The 21,492-nt window shown below is 39.8% G+C and overlaps 1 long non-coding RNA gene across 1 annotated transcript; it reads right to left on the reverse strand.

Annotated features, from left to right (window-relative positions):
• Positions 1-11,796: 11,796 nt before the first annotated feature.
• LOC134354384 (uncharacterized) lies at positions 11,797-21,084 on the reverse strand. Its single transcript, XR_010019780.1, has 3 exons — positions 20,925-21,084; positions 13,560-13,707; positions 11,797-11,860 (listed from the first exon to the last, which is right to left on the reverse strand). It is a non-coding gene; the product is annotated as an uncharacterized LOC134354384 (long non-coding RNA).
• Positions 21,085-21,492: the final 408 nt, after the last annotated feature.

Here is a 21,492-nt window from a genome sequence, read left to right on the forward strand (position 1 = left end):
AAGGCTATGGGACGTTCAATTCCATCACTCATAACATGTAACATGACTGCTTCAATACCGTAAGATGAGGCCTCAAAGGCAAGTTTCACTGGATGATGTGGATTATAATGTGTGAGTAGTGTCTGACATCACCATTTCTTTTACCTTTCTGAAAGCCACATCACACTGCTTTATCCGTTGCCATTTCTTCCCAACTTGTAATAATGAGTTCAAGGGGTGTAGCACAGCAGCCAGCTTTGGCAGGAACCTGTCCTAGTAATTGAAAAATTCTAAAAAGGACCGCTACTGTGACACATATAACAATATCACAAAAAATAAGAGACACCTTAAGAATCAAAGTTGGCGGTGAAAACATCAATAATTTCAGATATGCTGATGACATTGTGTTAATTGCAAGTACACAGGAAGAACTACAAAACTTAATTGATATAATTGTTGAAGAAAGTGCAAAAATGGGTCTATCTATCAATTGCAAAAAGACAGAATGTATGGTGATATCCAAAAAAAAAGGAGAATCCTATCTGCAAGCTGAGAATAAGCAGGGAAGACATAAAACAAGTACAGAACTTTTGCTACTTAGGAAACTGGGTGACATCAGATGGCAGGTGCGACATGGACATCAAAAGAATAGGGATGGCAGAAGACACCTTTACGAGAATGAAGAGTATACTGACCAATACTAAACTAGGCATGACAACCCACCTCAGAGTACTGAAATGTTACGTTTATCCAGTTGTTATATGGCTCAGAATGTTGGACAATATCTAGTAACATGAGGAAACGGATTGTAGCAGCAGAGATGTGGTTTTTGAGGAGGATGCAAAGAATATCATGGACGAAATGAATATCTAACAATCTTCATTAGATCTAATGAATATCTGTCATGAACAAAGCAAACACAAAAAGAGAAATAATGTATGAGATCATGAAAAGGCAACATAACTTCATTGGACGCGATTAGGAAAGAGGAGTTAGAATACACGGTAATTATGGGAAAAATTGAAGGGAAGAAAGCAAGAGGAGGACAAAGACAAATGATGATGGAGACAGCAGCCAGAGAACTGGAAATGAATACCAATGAATTGATCCACTTGACCCGAAACAGGAGTGTGTGGGCCATAGAAGTCAAAGCTCAAACTGGGCATGGCACCTGATGATGATGATGATGATGGCTGTGACACATCCTTTGGCCTTGGGGCACCACCACTGCTTGAATTTTCTCAGCAGACTTAATGTGCATCAACAATGTGATCACAATAGGTGATCGTTGGTTTAAAGAATTTACTTGTTGCGTCATGCTCTGAGCTGTCAAAGGCTGTATTGAAGTTAGCTTGATGTGTGCGCTGTGCAAGGCAGCAGAACGTTATAGTAGCTCCTTGTGTTTGTTTGTCTTAATGTTATTTATCACGTTTCTTTCATTTGTTTTTGAACTGGCTAACAACACTGCAAAATAACAATGGACATTAATCTGTTTAACAACATTTTCATCATCCTTCTGGCTCTCGGGATACTTTATTCCGAGTGCTGTGACTACAGTAGCAAGGGCAATATTGTATATATTATATATACAAGGGAGCAGCCAGGAAACAGACCTTGTTTGCTCAGCAGAATCTCAATGCAGCATTATGAGTTTCACCAAGACGTGGCTACACAAGCAAATCCTAGATTCCAACGCTACTGTGAATGGGTTTTCAATGCTCTGAGCAGACAGAGTTAATCTACTGTGTGGTAAGAGGAAGGGAGGTGGGCTTGCTGTGCTTATGAACAACAGATGGTGTAACCCCAGTCACGTTTCTGTGAAAGAATGAATCTGCAGTCTGGACAATGAACTGCTTGCTGTGAGTTTGAGTCCATATCATCTACCATTCAAGTTCAGCTACTCCATATTTCTCATTCTTTATATTCCGCCTTCCTGACGCAGTCCCAATGTTGTGTGTGACATCATACACAATACCATCGGGAGACTCCAGACTCAGCAACCCAATGCTTTCACTGCTATATCGGGATACTTTGACCATGTTTCTCTCTCGACAACCCTACCACCTTCAATCGGTTTGTCAAGTGAAAATGAAACAATGGACCTTTTGTATGCAAATGTTAAAGATGCATACAACTCCACAGCTCTCCCCCCACTTCGAAGATCAGATCACAACCTGGTTCACCTCATGCCCTTGTATAAGCCCTAAATTACAGCAACAGCTAGTTACCACCAAGACAGTAAAAAGCTGGTCTCCAAAGGCCATCGAAGCCTAAAAGGGCTGCTTAAAGGTTACTGACTGCAATGTGCTTTGTGAATCATATGGGGAAGACATTAATGGACTTACTGATTGCATCACTAGGTACATCAACTTCTGTGTGGGCATGCAATACCATCAAGGACTGTTTGCTATTTCCCTAACAACAAACCATGGGTCACCAGTGACCTGAAGGCTCTTCTCAACCACAAAAAAGAGAGCCTTTAGATCAGGAGACAGGGAAGAATTGACACATGTGCAGAGGGAGATAAAGGAGAAGATCAAGGTGGTTAAAGAAGAATACGAGAGAGCTGGAGAACAAGCTTAGGCAGAGTAGCACACAGGAGGTGTGGAGAGGCATGAAGAACATTACTGGCCTCAATCAGCCTAGCTGTAAAGCCTTGGAATGCAGCTGTGAATGGGCTAATGAGTTAAATCAATTTTTCAATAGGTTTGACAATTGCCCTCCTGTTCACAGCCTTCTCAGCATACCAGTCCAGGTGCTGAGGCACCCAATGCTCCCTCAGCACCAACACCTCTCCTCCTCCCATTCACCAAGAGGATGAACAACATAGGCTACCACTATCTACACTACTCCTTCCCCTGCTCCTACCATCCACACCTCCACATACCAACTGCTATTGTCCTAATCTTCACCTCCCCCAGCCCCCACCTTCCACCAACTCCCCAGTCATCATGGACTCACCTTTACTACTAAGCAGGTGAGAAAGGCTCTGGGGAAACTCAGACACAGAAAAGCATTGGGACCAGATGGTGTGAACCTCAAAGTCCTGAAGGAATGTGCTGAGAAGCTGTGTGGAGTTCTCCAGCACATTTTCAGTCTAAGTCTCAGCCTGGAAAGGGTCTCAACTGTGTGGAAAATATCAACCCTCACTGCTGGGGCAAAACCTCCGTACAATGCAGGCTGGCACTTCCATTGTATCCTGGATAATGGACTACAGGTATCTGACCAGTAGACCACAGTTTGTTGGCTTCAGTGCTGTGTGACAGATATGACAATAAGCAACACTGGGGCCCACAGGAGACTGTATTGGTTCCCTTTCTGTTTATCCTGTTGGACTTTAGATACAAAACTGAGTCATGTCATCTGCAGAAGTTTTCTGATGCCTCAGCAAAAGTTGGGTGTATAAGGGGAGGACAGGATTAATACAGGGCACTGGTGGAGGACTTTGTCAAATGGTGCAAGCTGAATTATCTGCAGCTCAACCCAGTAAGTCAAAGGAGATGATGATGGACTTTAGGAAGACCAAGCTTGCACTACTCCCTCTTACTACTGATTGTGAGGACGTGGATATGGTAAGATCAGACCCGAGGACCTGAAGGATGTTGCTGCTGACCGTACCACGTGGCGACAGCTGTGTAGGGACGGGGTTCGTATTCTGGAGATGGAAAGAGCAACCAGAAGATATCAGAAGAGAGCCAGGAGAAATGCAGCCATGGTTGCCACCACTACCACATATACATGTCCCATCTGCAATAGAGCTTGTGGGTCCCAGGATAGGACTGTATAGTCATCAAAGATCTCACCATTAAAGGAGTGGACATCGTCATCGGATTTCGATGGACAACCGAAGAGAGACGGATGTGGTAAGGACCTACGAGTACCTGGGGGTGCACCTGGACGACCTTGAGTGGAGCACCAACATAAACGCCGTACAAGAAGGGCCAGAGTCACCTCTACTTCCTGAGGAGACTGAGGTCCTTTGAAGTATGCAAGCCTCTCCTTCACATGTTCTACCAGTCTGTTGTTGCTAGTACAATTTTCTATGCAGTGGTGTGCTGGAGTAATGGCATCAACATAGGTGATACCAACAGGCTTAATAAATTGATTAGAAAGGCTGGCTCTGTTATATGAGTTAAACTGGACATACGGAAAGCTGTGGTAGAACAAACGACTGGAAAAAATATTTCTCACTGTCTGCATGCCACCTTGGCCGAACAGAGGAGAACTTTCAGTGATAGACTATGACAACTGTGCTGCTACAAAGAGCACTATATAAGGTCATTCTAACCCTTAGCCATTAGGCTCTAAAATGAGTCAAGCTATAGCCAGGGGAGTGATGACCTCTTCATGTTAGACTGTTTTTAACCTCCGTTTAAGCTCTGTTTAGCTCTTTTTACTACACTGTGCTATCACCAACACCCTGTGCAATGCTACCATCACTTCTTATCTGGACAGTGTGAATGTGCATCTATTGTTGTATAATATTACGGTAATTCTTGCACTACCAGCTTATCAGTGTGAACTTGGAAATCTTGAACATCTTATTTTTAAGGTAACTTTTTTTATTCTTACTTCTCTTCTAATATTTGTATATTCGTGCACTTGTAATATTACTGTGACACTGTAATTTCCTTTGCGATCAATAAGGTATCTACTTAATCTTTTTAACACTGTCTTGAGATTTTGGAGATGACCTTGTCATCCAGGCAACACTGAGTACCTGGAAAGTCTTGCAGTACCTGGTCCTTAGCTTTCTGCCAGAGTGCAGATGTTACTCCAAAAATATATTGATAAAACCCTTTATGAGCGTTAATGGTGAGAAACACTTCGGATTCTTCCTCCATCTCCATCTGCAGGTAGGCCTCAGTTAAGTCCACTTTGCTGAAATGTTTCCATCCAGAAAGGTTTGCAAAGATATCCTCTATCCTGGGCAGAGAGTACTGATCTACTTTCAGTACTAGGTTGATGGTGACCTTAGAATCACTAGACCTTAGCAGACCCATTCTTCTTGGCTATTGGTACCTCTAGCATTGACCATGGGCTCCACTCAAACTTAGAAAGAATTCCTTCAGCCTCCATGCAATCTAGCTCACTGGCTACTTTAACACAATGGTATAAGGAATCAGACAGGCATAGTAACACCTGGGTGTGGCATTTTCATTTAATCCTATTTTACCCTTGATATGTTTGAGTTTTCCAATGTCATCCTTGAACACTGCTGTGGCATCATCTAGTACCGCTCTTAATTCACTTTCAGTTGATTCTATTGTAGTGGATGTGGCTGCAAATGGTAGATGAATCTCCAATCAAGATGCAGTTGCCTCAGCCAATCACATCCCCACAATGCTGCCCCCCCTCCTGTTTTCACCACAGACATGTCTAATGTGGCTTGTTGGTTATTTTATCTCACTGTTACAAATGCAGTTATCATTTTTTTCAGTATAAGTTTTTAGTTGGATATCTACAAGTTTCAGTTCAGTATCTTTGAAATATCATTCAAACTCAATTTGTGGAATGACTGAAATAGTTGAGCCAGTATCCAATTCCATTTTAACTAATTTGCAGTTCTCTTCTGCTGTAAGCCATATTCACAAGTCTGTTCACAAACAAGAGAAAATCTGCAGATGCTGGAAATCCAAGCAACACACAAAGTGCTGGAGTTCCTCTAACATTTTGTGTGTTGGTTGTCTGTTGTTAGTTTTCACATTTTAAATCTCAACGCTACCCATTCCTCTGTCACTCTCATCTTGTCAGATTTGTCATCAACAGCATGTAGATTAGTGCTCTTTTTGAAACTGCAACTTGACATTTTATTTTCTCTTTCCTGTGCAGTCCATTTATTTTTGTCTGCTGATATGCTCTGCATGTTTCCTACTTCGTTACATTTTCAGCAAGTTTCGCCTTTAAACTTGCACTGATCTGGCGTATATAACCCCCTGCCACTACGGTCGTTTGGTCAGGTTGGTTTCTGTTTAGACAATGCAATTTTGTTCATGCTCACTTTCATTCGTGACTGCAACTTAATTGTGTCTCTCTCTGCTGTTTTGATTCATAAAGCTATTTCAATTGCTCTTTTAAATGTAAGTTGTAATTCCATTAGAGGCTGCCTTTGAATGCTTTCTAGTAAGATTCCACAAACTAAGCAATTTCTCAGTGCTTCATAAACCCGTCACTGAACTGACAATCCTCAATAGCTTCTTCAATTCAGCCACATACACTGAAATGGACTCCTTTTCATTCTGCTTATGAAACCTAAAGTGTTCTGTAATCAACAATGGTTTTGGTTCTAAATGTTCCTGCATTATTTTCACAATATCGGCAAAGCTCATTTTGGCTGGTTTGGTTGGAGCAGTTAAATTTCTAAGCAAACTATATGCCATTAAACCCAATGCACTCAGCAAAACTGGCACTCACTTCTCACTGGCTATTTCATTTGCTTCAAAATACTGCCCAATTAGCTCAACATACATGAGCCAGTTATCAGGTGCATAATCAAATATATCAACCTTTCTGATGTATCCAGCCATTTCTGTTCTTTTTTAATAATTATTATCACCAGGTAATCACTGTTTATAAACCTGCGAATACATCCGTTTTCTGTCTTTTTTTTTAAACTTGACAAGACTTTGTCCATTCCCAAAGAAGCATGTACTGTGCTGCTTTCTTTTTACTCAACCATTTCTTGCTGTGCTTTTTTTTTTTACTTGAACGTCTCACTGTGCTTCAATAGGTAAGGAGCTGTCTCAGGTTTGTTTAAAACTTCCTCCGCACCACTGTTATGTCTTGTAACTCCAAAACATAAAATGAATCGAAATGAAAGCAAGGGAGCCAAGAGATAATGTGTCTGACTTGGTTATTACTTTAAGCAAGGTGCTCATGTACATGACGTATGTAGTAAGGTGCATTTGTGACACAAGTTAAAAGTAAACAGTATAACATCACTGGTGCTTCATGTGTGACAAGACCTGGGTGTTGGCAGCGAGTTCAACAGCCTTAAGGCCTGGGGAAAGAAGCTGTTTCCTATCCAAACAGTTCTTGCCCTAATGCTATGGTACCTCCTACCCAATGTTGGACAGATGGGAGAGATCATTGATTATGCTAAGGGAACGTATGGAAGAGAGATCCCAATAATTCTCTCAGCAATTCTCATAATCCTTTGTAGGGACTTTGAATCAGATGCCTTACAATTTCCACACCAGATGTTGATGCAGATGGTCAGGACACTCTCGATGGTGCTCCTGTAAAAATAAGTTATAATGGTGGAGGAAGCCTCACTCACCTCTGTCTCCTCAGGAAGTGGAAATGCTGCTGTGCTTTCTTGACCAAAGATGTAGTATTGAAGGGCTAGGTGAAACCATCCGCTATGTGCACTCCCAGGTGCTCCTAACTCTCTCCATGGATGAGGAGTGTATGTGCAGTGAGGAGCTGTCAGCCTGCACCTTCCTAAAGTCCACAATCATCTCTTTGGTCTTGTCCACATTGACTGAATTTGTTCTGTTAGCACCATTCTACCAGCTGTTCCACCAACTCTCTGTACCCTATCTCATTGTCATTGTTGATGTGGCCAACCACAGTTATGTCATCAGCGAACTTGATGATTTGGTTTGAACTGGATCTAGCAGTGCAGTCATGCGTCAGCAGCGTGAACACAGCCCAGGGTGGGGGGAGGGGGCATCTGTGCTCTGCGTGATGGAGCAAGAGATGTTTCTGCCAACATGGATTGACTGTAGCCTTTCTGTCAAGAAGTCCAGGATCCAGTTACCAAGAGAGACATTGAGACCCAAAGAAGACAGTTTACCCACCAGCTTCAAAGGGATGGTTGTATTAAAGACCCAGCTGAAGTCGATAAACAGCATCTTGGTATATGAGGCACCATTTGCCAGGTGGGACAGGACAGAGTGGAGCGTAGAGGCATAGTACTTTTAAGTGGTACCACTCAAGATTAGAGCCTAGAAATTGAACTGTACAATGCTTTCAGTTTAGTATGATGACTCAATTTTGACCTAATCCCAAGAGGAACATGCTTGAGATCATTTCCAAATATAGTCAATTGGGAAATGGGACAAAATCTGTCACTTAAGTGGTATACCTGATCTATTCCTGGCATGAGGCATGCAACAAATGAAATAATTAGCCATGCAGCTGTTTTCTGACTATACCAACATAAATCAGAGACGCAAACATGAGGAAATCTGCAGATGCTGGAATTTCAAGCACACACACAAAAATTGGTGGTGAACGCAGCAGGCCAGGCAGCATCTATAGGAAGAGGTACAGTCGACGTTTTGGGCTGAGACCCTTTGCCAGGACCAAATCAGAGAAATCAGAGAACAATGTTCCACATTATTATTAAGTTTTTTTTTTACATCCTCAGTGGAAAGTGTGCTCGATTTTCTCATTTTAAAAAACCTTTCTCTTTCCCCGTCTGTTGATATCAGGAGACCTGAAAGGACATCTTCAGAAGTGGATGCAATTGCTTCAATGCCTTCCAAGTTCCACAGAAGGTGTTACAATTGATAGAGAGTAATTTTTCCAACATTTACCAGCCGTGAATATTGCCACTGACCCTCTATTACTGGGGATATCAGCATAACCATGGCTAGCCACTCAAAATGAGTCAAGGACATCAGAGCAGAAGGCAAGGACCTGACTATATCAGAAGGACCTGTGCTCTCAGATTAGAAACAATATCTTGCTTGACCCTGCCACTGAGCAATTTATTTGTAGTCTTCAATTCACCAAGACCAATACCACTGAGAAATGTGGCTTTCCATGGAAAGATAATAGACCATGATTTCATTCCTGACTGTCCTCCCAGTGGAGGCCAAGATCATATTAATTCTAAGCTTCCTCTCAATGGGGAACAATTCATTATGCTGTTGACAAATTAGGATAGGAAGTAACTGCTGCCCACATGAACAAAAGGGGATACCAAAGTCTTGAAGCTTCTGAGGAATGATAGTATTAAACAATGACCTGAAGCATGCCACATCCAAGAGGTCCACAACCTTGTCATAAGATTTGGAGGCTTGGTGCCTCAATGGCCTGGGAGCTTTGTTGGCTAGAGTCAGGGCTTTGTGCTTTCGCTCTTGGTCGGGTCACCTATGCCAAACAGGTCAAAGAGTAAAGGCCAGACTACGAGTGGTCCACTGTCCTCCAGGGCTAACAACCCTGACCGGTCAAAATAAATGTTTAAGAAAGAGCATTGAAGAATTCTTCTTTACCCGAGTGCAACAGCATGGACAGACAGAGATGGAGGACCTTCACTGCTGCCCTAAACGCCAACGATATAACAGGCAGTAAATAAGTGAAGCTTGCCAACAACCATTGCTTCAAGATTCATGTCACCAGCTGAATTAACTGACAGACCCTACCCTGGCTTATAGATTTCTTCACTCTTCACCTTGGAGTCAGGATTCGGCATTATCCCAGCAGATTCTTCTCATGAAGAAAAAAATGTGAGTGAAAGGGACATTGCATGCCTTTGTTCCTGCAGAACAGACAATTTCCTGCATGCTGTATCTCTGCTACTAGAGGAGATCGACTTGGTCATGCATGGCACTCCTTGTTCTTGCAGAAAATCAATTTTCTGACACGCTGCATCACTCTGTTCATACAGAAGAATCAGCTGTTGCAATGTAATTCTCTATGCTCCTGGAGAACTAACAAATAGAATCTCTGCATCCATTAATAGCAGCAGTTTCCTTATGTATGGCATTTTGCTGCTCAGTAAGGACAGCAGATTGTTAATGAGCAGCATAACTCTGCTCTTTGATAACATCAAGCTGCTTCGTGGTGGCAAATCATGATTCCTTTAGAAACCCCACATTGCAGAGATTAACCTCTAGCCAGATCAGGTTGAGACTACATAGAGGCAGAAAAGTAGCCTCTGCCTGAGCCACCTTAGCAGTAACATTAAATAATAGGGGCATCATCAAGCCCAATTACAATCAGATAGTGAACCTGTTGCAGAACCTTAGCAACACAGATTTGATTCTGAGCTCCAGTGCTCTGTATGCAGAACTTGCACATTCTCTTGCCTGGCCTGGTTTCATTCCCCTCCCTATAGACATACTGGCTGTTAAATTAATTGGTTGATACACATTAACCTTTAATGTAGATATCTGATGGGAGAATCATAAGGATATTAATGTGCATGCGTGAGAATGGGCTATGGGAAACAGGGGAATGGGATTGCTCTAACAGCCAGCATCTATGTGCTGCCTTCTTCTAAATCATAAGAAAATATAAGTCCTTATAAGGAAATTCACATGGCCTCCAGAGTGAAAGTCATAGTCTCCTGGCTACAATAGAACATCCTGTGAGAATACGGAGATTACACTCTTTTGTGCTCCTTGTCATTTCATGTATTTAGTTGAGCTGGCTTGACAACATGGTAACCATCTGTATGTTTCTGTATCAACCTTGCCATGAAAGGACCACTATCATGGCCCTATAGGTATTCTTTGCTGGGAATGAACGTACTTCTATCTCTGCTGAAGTACTCATGTGGTTAAACAAGTACTACCCACCCCACCTCACCTCCTTACTTCTTCACATATCAAAATACCTACTCAATAACCTTCTCAAATTTTTCCCCAGCTACTGGGATCCTTGGAGACACAACTTACTAAAATCTGAGCAAAAACCAAACTTCAGGAGAAACTCAGCAGGTCAGGCAGCATCTGTGGGATGGGGAGCGAGTTGTTGCCATTTCAAGTGATAAGTAAAGACACAAATGCTACCAGGGTATGTCACCATATACAACCCTGAGATTCATTTTCTTGTGGATATTCACAGTAAATACAAAGAAAGAAAAAAAGCAAAATAATAATAATAAATAAAAAAGCAATAAATATCAAGGACATGAGATGAAGAGCCCTTGAAAGTGAGTCCATAGGTTGTGGGAACAGTTCAGTGATGGGGTGAATGAAGTTAACTGTAGTTATCCCCTACTACCCACAAGCCTCAGCATCCAGCATGTAATTCTCCATTGCCACTGCCATCTTCAATGTGATCCTACCACTAAGCACATCTTTCTTTGGATTCCACAAGGATTACTCTCTTTGTGACTCTCTTGTCCATTCACCCCTCCCTACTGATCTCTCTCCTCCTGGCATTTATCGTTGCAAGTGGGACAAGTATTACATGTACCCTTTTACCTCCTCCCTCACCAGCATTCAGGGTCCCAAACAGTACTGCCAGTTGAGGCAAGACTTCACCACAAGTGCATTGGGATCATCTGGTGCTCCCAATGCATGGTGAGATCCATCATAGATTAGGAACCTGCTTTGTTTAGTGCCTTCACTCCACCTGCAACAGCCAGGATTTCCTGGTGGCCATCCATTTTAATTCTATTTCCCATTCCGACATGTCAGTCCATTGCCTCCTCTATTGCCAATGGATGAGCCTGGAATCTCATATTCCAGCCTGGTAGCCTTCAACCTGAGAGCAAAAGCATCAATTTCTCTAATTTCCAGTAATTTTTCCTCCCTCCTCTGCTCTCTTTTCCCAACGCCCATTCTGCTCTCCCTTATTCCATCTCTTTTCCTTACCTGCCTATCATCTCCCTCTACAGTTTTACAGTTTTCTTCTAGAAAGTAATATTGATATTTACCAGAAGAATCAGGAGGACATTAGGATTTCCTTGGATAACATTCATCAAGCAATTTGCATCACTCTGGAAGTCAGGAACTAGGTTTTCATCCTTGTGAGAGTTGATACCAGAATGTGTAAACCAACACTTCAAGATCCAGTGACCAAATCTGTCTGTCAATTCTGGATAGTGGAAAAAAAACTTCAGAACTAATGGGTGGTTGGTATACACAGAAGAAACTGTGGCTGTGCTCTCCAGGAATTTACAAATGGATTTCAGTGATATCTAAAAAGAGAGGGAAAAGATCGGAATTATAATAATTATAGTGAGAATTTAGCTTTTTCCAAGTAAAAAGAATTTCTACAAATAAATAGTTCACAATGTATCAATTTCTTTGTTCCTCGTTCCTTAAATAGATATTGCAGTTAATCCTCAGACATCCTACTTTATTGTATAGCCGTAACACTATCATTATCTTTTTTTTTGCTAGTGGTTTACTTTTTGTATTAGGCCAGACAGATATGTATAAATATAGCATTTCCTGTGCGTTCTTTAAATGTTAGCTACCGCTAATCCATTGTTAAGCATTTTAATGAATTCCCCACAGCCAACTCACTACTCATACTTTGACAGTTTCTTTTGTGCAGTTTTAGGATCTTCATTTCAGACTGAACTATTTCATCTGCCACCTTAATTAGGGATTCTATTACCTTATGATCTCTTTGAATCTCACATGTTAAGATCATTAACTAACAATTTCTTGTTGCCCAATATTCACAGTTCCTTAATTGGCTACTCAATGTACTAGCCCCGAAAGCCAACCCATCCACATTCTAGGATTTTTTACTCTATGGTATAAGTGCTGACTTAGCTGAATGAGTCATTTTATCCTACCAAACTGTAGAAAGTGTGAAGCCATTTTCTTCAGCCTCCAGAAGAAAAAAAATCTGACTCCATTTCCCTGTTCTATTGCTGTCTAGGGCTGAACCCAACTTCACCAGAAAGAATGCTTAAGTAATATGTTCTTCTCAACCTTTACCATATCCTACCATTTGACTATTTCAAGACTTTCTGTGCTGTAACCTCATCTTCTATCTCTGGAAATTTCAGCAACTCTGCCTAATTTCAATATTTCAAAATCCATCTGTTTCTGCAGGGCCTTTTATTTACTTGAACCTCCTTAATTCCACATTGTTTGACAATCTATTGATCACAGTTCCAAATATCACATTAGTTCTGAGAAGAGGTTGGACAAACTTAGCTTATTTTCTCTGGAGCTTTGAATGCTGAGTGAAGACCTGATAAAAGTTTATAACATTACGAAAGTAAAGATCGGATAGATCATCAGTGTCTTTGCCCCAGGGTGGAACTGTGAAATACTAGAGGGCACAGATTTCAGGTGTGGAGGGGAGATTTTAAAGGGTATGTTTTTTTTCCTGTCACACAGAGTAGTAGATGCTTGTAGTGCACTGCCAGGGAGGCTGGTGGTAGCATGTACAATGTTGATGTTAATGAGCACTTATATAGGCACATGAACATGCAAGGAATGGAGGGATATGGATCATATGTTGGTAGATGGAATTAGTTTAACTAGGCATCATGGTTGGAACAAATATTATGGATCAAAGAGTCTACTCCAGTACTACGCAGTTCTATGTTCCATCACTATTTTCACTCATTATATTTTTTCCAAGGCATCTGTGGAGTCCTTTTTACATTTATACACTAAAATTACATTTATTTGTGTTTTCTGTGCATGTGTAAGACAACACACTGCCACAAATAAAAATTAACATACTTAATAAATTCATGGCTTTAGCCCAACTAGATAAGATGCAACTTCTCCTTTAACATTTTATCACTTATCTTTGCTATTTAGCTTTATAAAAAAAATGTGGTTGTTACATGGAAAAGTGCAACTTAATGCTAAAACATCAGAAGAACCAATTTTACTCACAATACAAAAAAATACATCTATGTTTACCAAATCTAGCTTGTTGCACTTTTCTTGGCATATAGACAACAGATAGATTGCGGCTCTAAGCACAAAGGACGGAGGTGAATGTCCTCGATTGAAGGATGTGTGTAAAAAGCTACTAATGGCTTTGAATAAAGGACCTTCTGAAAAAAGCCTGAGGAAACAAAAAACAGGTGAAGCACTTCATATGCATGATCTTCAAACGTGTGTAGCCTGACACAGAACTGATAGAAAGTCATAATCATTATAATTTAATTCCAGTATTAAAGCATCTATTTTAGTAACTATTTTTGTTAAAAACAAAAAAAACTATCCAACCATTAAATTTATATGCTAACATATATAATCTAAATGTTAAAAGGCAAATAAAAGGTTTCTTGACATTGATGTATTAGCAGTTAAGACCACTGAGAAGTATACTCCATGCCTACAATTCCAAAGCCTCTGAACAAAGCTTTTGAAATAAGATGGGGGAAAGATGAATCTCTATGAATAGACTGTGAAAATGTCAGAAAGCAATTTAGTTGAGTTACTCCTAAGCAACTCCCATTATACAATAGGTAAGGATATAGGTTATCTATTTTTGTATGTGTGTCTCATTTATGATTGCACACCTCCTATTCTATGCAGTACTTTGCATAGTCTTTTTATATCAATGTTTATCACCTTAACAGCTGTACCAACATTTATAATGTAAATCTATATACTAAATATTTCAGAATAGAAATACAATACAGCACAATAGCACAACTAGTAGAGCTACTGCCTCATAGCTTCAGCAATGCATGCTCAATCCTGGCTTAAGCTGCTGTTTATGTGGAGCCTGCACATTCGCCTTTGACCGCCTTCCTCTGGGTGTTTCAGTTTCTTCAAACATCACAAAGAATTGTCCAAGGTGTACAGGTGAGTGGTAAAATCTTGGGTGTGGGAGGGGGGTGAAATTGATGGAAATGTTGGGAGACTAAAATGAGATTAAGGTAGGATGAGTGTTTAATAATCAGTATAGACTTGGTGGGCTGAAAACCTATTTTTGTCCTGTATGACCTTATGATTTAATGAATACAATAGAACCTATTTGATATACTGTTGGTTGCTAACTTAAGCCACCATTGAGATTTGATGTTTGATAACACTTAATTTTTTTAATACAACTTTCATGTATTTTTCTTCCATCCATTGAAATGTTAAGCATAAAACCCTTCCAATAAACAGAGACATTGGACTGTTCTTCTATTTTGTTTTCCTCCTCCTGCCACTAGCCACATTCAGTTTCATGTCAGTGCCAACTTAGGGATTCATACACTATAAAATACACACATTACAAGCCTGCAATGTTTCCTTCATTGCCATTTGCAGCATCTTGTATTTCATTTGTCTGTTCCTACTCATTTTCTTTGGTGGAGGCTTTGGGAAGTGCACAGAAGAGATTTATCAGGTTGCTGCCTGGATTCGAGGATATGGACAAATCTGTATTATTTTCCCTGAACATTGCATTGCAAGCTAAGAGGAGACCTGATAGAAATTTTGAAAGTATGTGAGGCATAGATAGGGTAGACAAAATCTATTTCCCAGAGTAGAAATCTCAATACAGAGGACATTCATTTAAGATGAAAGAGGTACATTTTAAGAAAGAAGTGAAGGACAAGTTTTTTTTAAAGACACAGAGCTGTAGATACCTGCGTCAAGCTGTCAAGATAATGGTGGAAGCAGATACACCATTGAGGTTTAAGAGGCTTTTCGATAGACACACGAATCTACAAACCCTATTTCCAGAAAAGTTGGGATATTTTCCAAAATGCAATAAAAACAAAAATCTGTGATATGTTAATTCACGTGAACCTTTATTTAACTGACAAAAGTACAAAGAAAAGATTTTCAATAGTTTTACTGACCAACTTAATTGTATTTTGTAAATATACACAAATTTAGAATTTGATGGCTGCAACACACTCAAAAAAAGTTGGGACAGAGTTAAAATAAGATTGAAAAGTGCACAGAAACTGTCATGCTACTGTGACAATTATAGCCACCTGGGCTCGGGAGTACTTCGGAAAACCATTGTCGCTGAACACAGTCCATCGCTGCATCCAGAAATGCAACTTGAAACTGTATTACGCAAGGAGGAAGCCATACATCAACTCTATGCAGAAACGCTAGCGAGTTCTCTGGGCCCAAGCTCATCTCAGATGGACCGAAAGACTGTGGAACCGTGTGCTGTGGTCAGATGAGTCCATATTTCAGCTAGTTTTCGGGAAAAACGGGCGTCGAGCTCTCCGTGCCAAAGATGAAAACAACCATCCAGATTGTTATCAGTGAAAGGTACAAAAGCCAGCATCTGTGATGGTATGGGGGTGCATCAGTGCCCACGGCATGGGTGAGTTGCATGTATGTGAAGGCACCATTGACTCTGAGACGTTTACTAGGATTTTAGAGAGACATATGTTGCCATCAAGGTGATGTCTCTTCCCAGGACGTCCATGCTTATTTCAGCAGGACAATGCCAGACCACATTCTGCATGGGCTACAACAGCGTGGCTTTGTAGACACAGAGTGCATATGCTTGACTGGCCTGCTGCCAGTCCAGATCTATCTCCTGTTGAAAATGTATGGCGCATCATGAAGAGGAGAATCAGACAACAGAGACCACGGACTGTTGAGGAGCTGAAGTCTAATATCAAGCAAGAATGGACAAAATTTCTAATTGCAAATCTACTACAATTAGTATCCTCAGTTCCAAAACGAATAAAAAGTGTTATTAAAAGGAAAGGTGATGTAACACACTGGTAAACATGCCTCTGTCCCAACTTTTGTTGAGTGTGTTGCAGCCATCAAATTCTAAATTTGTGTATGTTTACAAAATACAATTAAGTTGGTCAGTAAAACTATTGAAAATCTTTTCTTTGTACTTTTGTCAGTTAAATAAAGGTTCATGTGAATTAACATATCACAGATTTTTGTTTTTATTGCATTTTGGAAAATACCCCAACTTTTCTGGAAATGGGCTTTGTACATGGAATGAAGGGACATGGATCATGCGCAGGAAGAAGAGATTTAGATCAGTTTGGTGTGGACATTGTGATCTGAAGAGCCTGTTTCTGTGCTAAACTGTTCGATGTTCTATATTTGGTTCTCATCACACCGGCAAATGTACAGAATTAACCGCCTGATTTTATAAGTGCTACATATGTGTAGAACAGTATCTACTGTAAATCATAGATTTTTTTCAGGACATCTGCTGTAATAAAAGTGACATTACTTCAGTGTCCCTAATGACAAGCAAAACACGTGATCAGCCTCAGGCTCAGTGAGCCCCACCTTAGAAGAAAAATCTGCTTATTTACAATAAGTAGTTATAGTCATAGGTTTATTTGTCTTTTGTTCTTTAGCTGCATAATTTGTCTTTTGCAAACTTCTAAAACTGTAATCAACCATAACTTGGACTGATACTGTACAGTATATTTGTATTACTTGGGCAAAAGAACATTATTAAACGTCTTTCAATTCAGTAAGCATGAGTTTTGTCTGATATTCAACGGTAAAAATAAAAGCAGACTGACTCCATACCCTCTCTCTGATCCTAGCAAGTAGGCTGAAAGTTGGACAGGCTTAGAGTTGGCATGGAAATTGGATCTGCAGTTTTCCCTGGTCAAATATGTAACCATGGTTGGGTACAGTCTGATCCAGTTTCAGACAGTTGCTGGGATGAATTCAGAAACAGTTTGTAGTAAGGATTGAAAATTACATTATTGGTTTTCCTGAAATAATTCTATTCATCTGGATGTGCAGTCTGGCATTTTAAATATATTGGGCAAGGGGTAGGGGATCAGGGAAGGGAAACTGGTAAAGGAAAACAGAGAAGTGATTATGTCACAAAGATCAAACATACTGTCTGCATTTCAGAAGCAGAACAGAACACTATACTACTATTTTATAGTGCCACCAACTGGGATGAACTTATAGGCATTTATTCCACTAGTCACAACTTGTCAAAGAACTCCTTGCATAACATATATTGATGCACTTTTTAAAAAAGTGTTCTATTATATTTCTAATAATAATCTAACATTTCTCCTGCAGTGATATCTTACTGAATGACTCATAGTTTATTGCTTCCACTCTCAGTTCATTGATGGAAAAAATCATGTTTTAATTAATACTAAATGTTAGGTTCAATGCAAAATTAGATGGGACAGAAGAAATTACAAAATAAGAAGTTATTTAAATGAAAATAAAATCAATCAAAATTAATATAAACATGTGAAGTAGGCCTCAATGAAAAAGTTAACATTGAAGTTGAAGAGAAGATTAAGAGTTAAGTAAGCAGAATAGGTGAGAACATTACTTTACATTATTGAAAAATGGGACTGATATCTTTAATTCCAAGAAATCTAAAAATCATAAAGAAGGCAAAAGCATTGACACCTTTTAAGGATCAACTTGAGGCTGAAGTTAAGGGACTTCAGGATCATTTTGCATTTGTCATTCCATGGGCTCTATCCTTTTGGATCAGTCTACCAAATGGGAGTTCATCAAAGGCTTTAATGAAGTCCACATGGCCTATATTAAATGCATTGCCTTCATCAATACACTCTCCTACCTCTTCAAACTTAAATCAAATTGATCAGACAGAATCGCTCCCAACTAAAAATATGCTGCCTATGAATATTCTCGGGCTTTCCAGAAATTAATCAAAGTTAGTAAGACTACCTTTGCAGATTAATTCTGTTCTCAGAATGTTTTTCCAACAACTTCTTGGTCACTGACAAGAAATTCACTCATCTTTAATTTCCTAACCTATTCCTGCTGCAACCCCTACTGGGGCTGAGAGGGATAGTAAATTAACCATGATAGAATGGCAAGGCAGACTCAATGGGCTGAGTGGCCTAATTCTGCTCCTATGTCTTGTGCTCTCCTTCTTGAATAAAGGGTGCTATATCTTCTGTCCTCCAGTCATCTGACACCTCATCCGTGGTCAGGGTTCTAGCAATCTCTTCCCTTCACAGTCTGAAATACACTTCATCAGGTCTGAGGGATTTATCCACTTTTAAGCCCAGTAAGACATTGAAAGCTTTCTTTCTTATTTTAATAGAAATTTGTTCTAGAATCTCATTGCCTTCTCCCTGGATTCTCTAAGTACAATATCTTCCTACAAATAAAAAACTTTCACATAAGATCTCACCCAGGTTTTCTGACTCCATGCACAGATTGTTCTTTCAGTACCTAACAGTCTTACTCTTCCCTGTTTCTGTTTTGCCATTAATATACTTCTGAAAATACTATATGGTTTTCCTTAATTTTATCTGCCAGTGGTATTTTATGCCCACTATTTGCCCTGCTATTTCTTTTTTTAACCACTTACATGTTGAAAAAAGATGACCCTCCCTGCCCCCTTCCGACTCTCAGTTCACAACAGAAATCCATATCAGAATCAGGTTTATCATCCGACTTTAGATACAACACTGAGTCATGTCATTTGCAGAAATTGTCTGATGACTCAGCAATAGTTGGGTGTATAAAGGGAGAACGGGAGGATGAATACAGGGCCCTGGTGGAGGACTTTGTCAAATGGTGCAAGCTGAATCATTTGTAGCTCAACATAAGTAAGACAAAGGAGATGGTGATGGACTTTAGAAAAACCAAGGTTACATTGCTCCCTGTTACTACTGATGGTGAGGACGTGGATGTGGTGAGGACCTACAAGTACCCGGGGATGCACCTAGATGGCAAACTTGAGTGGAGCACCAACAGAGGCTGTGTACAAGAAAAGCCAGAGTCACCTCTACTTCCTGAGGAGACTGCGGTCCTTTGATGTATGCAGGCCTCTCCTTCATATGTTCGACCGATCTGTTGTTGTTGTCAGTACAATCTTCTATGCGGTGGTGTGCTGGAGCAATGGCATCAACAGAGATGATGCCAACAGCTCAATAAATTGATTAGAAAGACTGGTTCTGTTATAGGAGTCAAACTGGATACACTGGAGGCTGTGGTAGAACAAAGGACCTTACGGAAAACCCTGGCAAGACAATGTTTCTCACTCTCTGCATGGCACCTTGGCTGAACAAAGGAGTATTTTTGGTAATAGACTAAGACAACTGCACTGCTCCAAAGAGCTCTATATGAGGTCATTCTTGCCCTTGGCCATTACGCTCTATAATGATCCAAGCTGTAGCTGGGGAAGTGATGACCCCCTCCTTTAGGACTGTTTTGTGGTAACTTATTTTTTATTCTTTCTACTTCTCTTCTGATATTTATATCTGTGCACTTCTAATGCTACTGTGACACTGTAATTTCCTTTGCAATCAATAAAGTATCCATCTATCTTGATCTTACCCTTCACCTTTAAATGGCTGTTAGCCCTAAACACTGACTATTGAATTACTACAACATAGTGGACTGTGAGAGGCTGCTTCCCAATTTACTTTTGTTAGTCCTGTATTACACTATTGAAATCAGCCTTTCCTCAATTCAGGACAATTTCTAGTCCATCCTTATCCTTTGAAACTTGCAGTCCTATTGCCAATTTCTTCAAAATATGCCAACCACTTGCTCAGGTACATTATCTAAGATTAAGTCCAGTACTGTCCTTTCTCCAATGCAACGATCTACAGACTAGCATGGAAAGCTCTCCTTGACACACTAAAAGAGCCTACCCACTCTAAACCTTTCACACTAAGGTGATCACAGTTAAATGTTCAGATGTTGACATCCTCTGCTATAAACTCATTATTCTTCTGCCTCTATGATTTGCCTATATAACTACTCCTCTGTGAGAATATCACTAATAAAGTGGTTGTGACCTACTTATTTCTAATTGTTGCAATAATGGATGTTAATTAATACTGCAAAGCTCCTCTCTTGTTATGCCTTAAGATTCTATACCCTGGAATGATGAGTTCCCAATCACACCATTCTTTCAAACATGTCTTTGTATTATCAATAATCTCATATTTCCATATACTCACAAGGATATACTCATAAGGAAGCAGTATATTCAAATACTTTTAAGACAGATGTAAATAGATTTTTGATAAGCAGAGGGAATAAAGGTTACCAGAGATAGGCAGGAATGCAGAGTTGAAATTACAATTCAATTAGTCGTGATCATATTGAATGGTGGAGCAGATTCAAGAGGCCAAATGGCATACTCCTCTTCCGATTAGTATGACAGCCAATAAAAAGATGGAATACTTTTTATTCCCTGTATTAACTTTGATAAAGTTATTTCAAAAGCAAGTGAACTATAATTGTGAAGATACTGTACATTGTAATTTTCCTATAGTTAGAATTAAGCACTTCAATTTATGGTTTGTACTCTGCAAGTTTGTGAGTTCTTTAGTAAAAACTAACTAATCTTTCTAATTAAGCTATTACCTGTTATCATACATATGGGCCAAGTACAATAATAACAATAGACAATATTGGCGGCTTTGGAGGTCTTCATCTATTCCAATTGTGTCAAAACCTTCTGAAAGCACAGATATAGTATCGAAAAATGTGCAGTTCAGATGCGGAATATACTTCGCAAAAAGTGCAGATACATCATCCAAATCTACGATAAGGAAAAATTGAACATAGTTAATTACAATGGCATACCATGACGTTTTAATTTTAATTCCATTTAACTTTCTAACATTGAATCATGAACAATTTATGCAGTGGATTAAACAAGCTCAGCAAGTAAGTGCAGTAATCTGGCAGCTAAATTTGCATTAAGGTATCTGAATAAAGGAATAAAATTACTAGCTCAGAATTGGTCCTTTTTTATGCATCTGTAGAAACTGAAGAAGAAATGCAAATAATTTGGCAGTGATACCTGCAATAGTTGATGGTTATGTCAATATGTAAAAGAGTAAAGTATGAATATGACTGAGGCATTCATGGGTTGCTTTTTATGGAGCCATAATTCAGCATGAGGAAATGAATTCAGGAGATAAATGGA

Source organism: Mobula hypostoma, chromosome 11, assembly GCF_963921235.1.
Source record: "Mobula hypostoma chromosome 11, sMobHyp1.1, whole genome shotgun sequence".
Lineage (NCBI taxonomy): Eukaryota > Metazoa > Chordata > Chondrichthyes > Myliobatiformes > Myliobatidae > Mobula > Mobula hypostoma.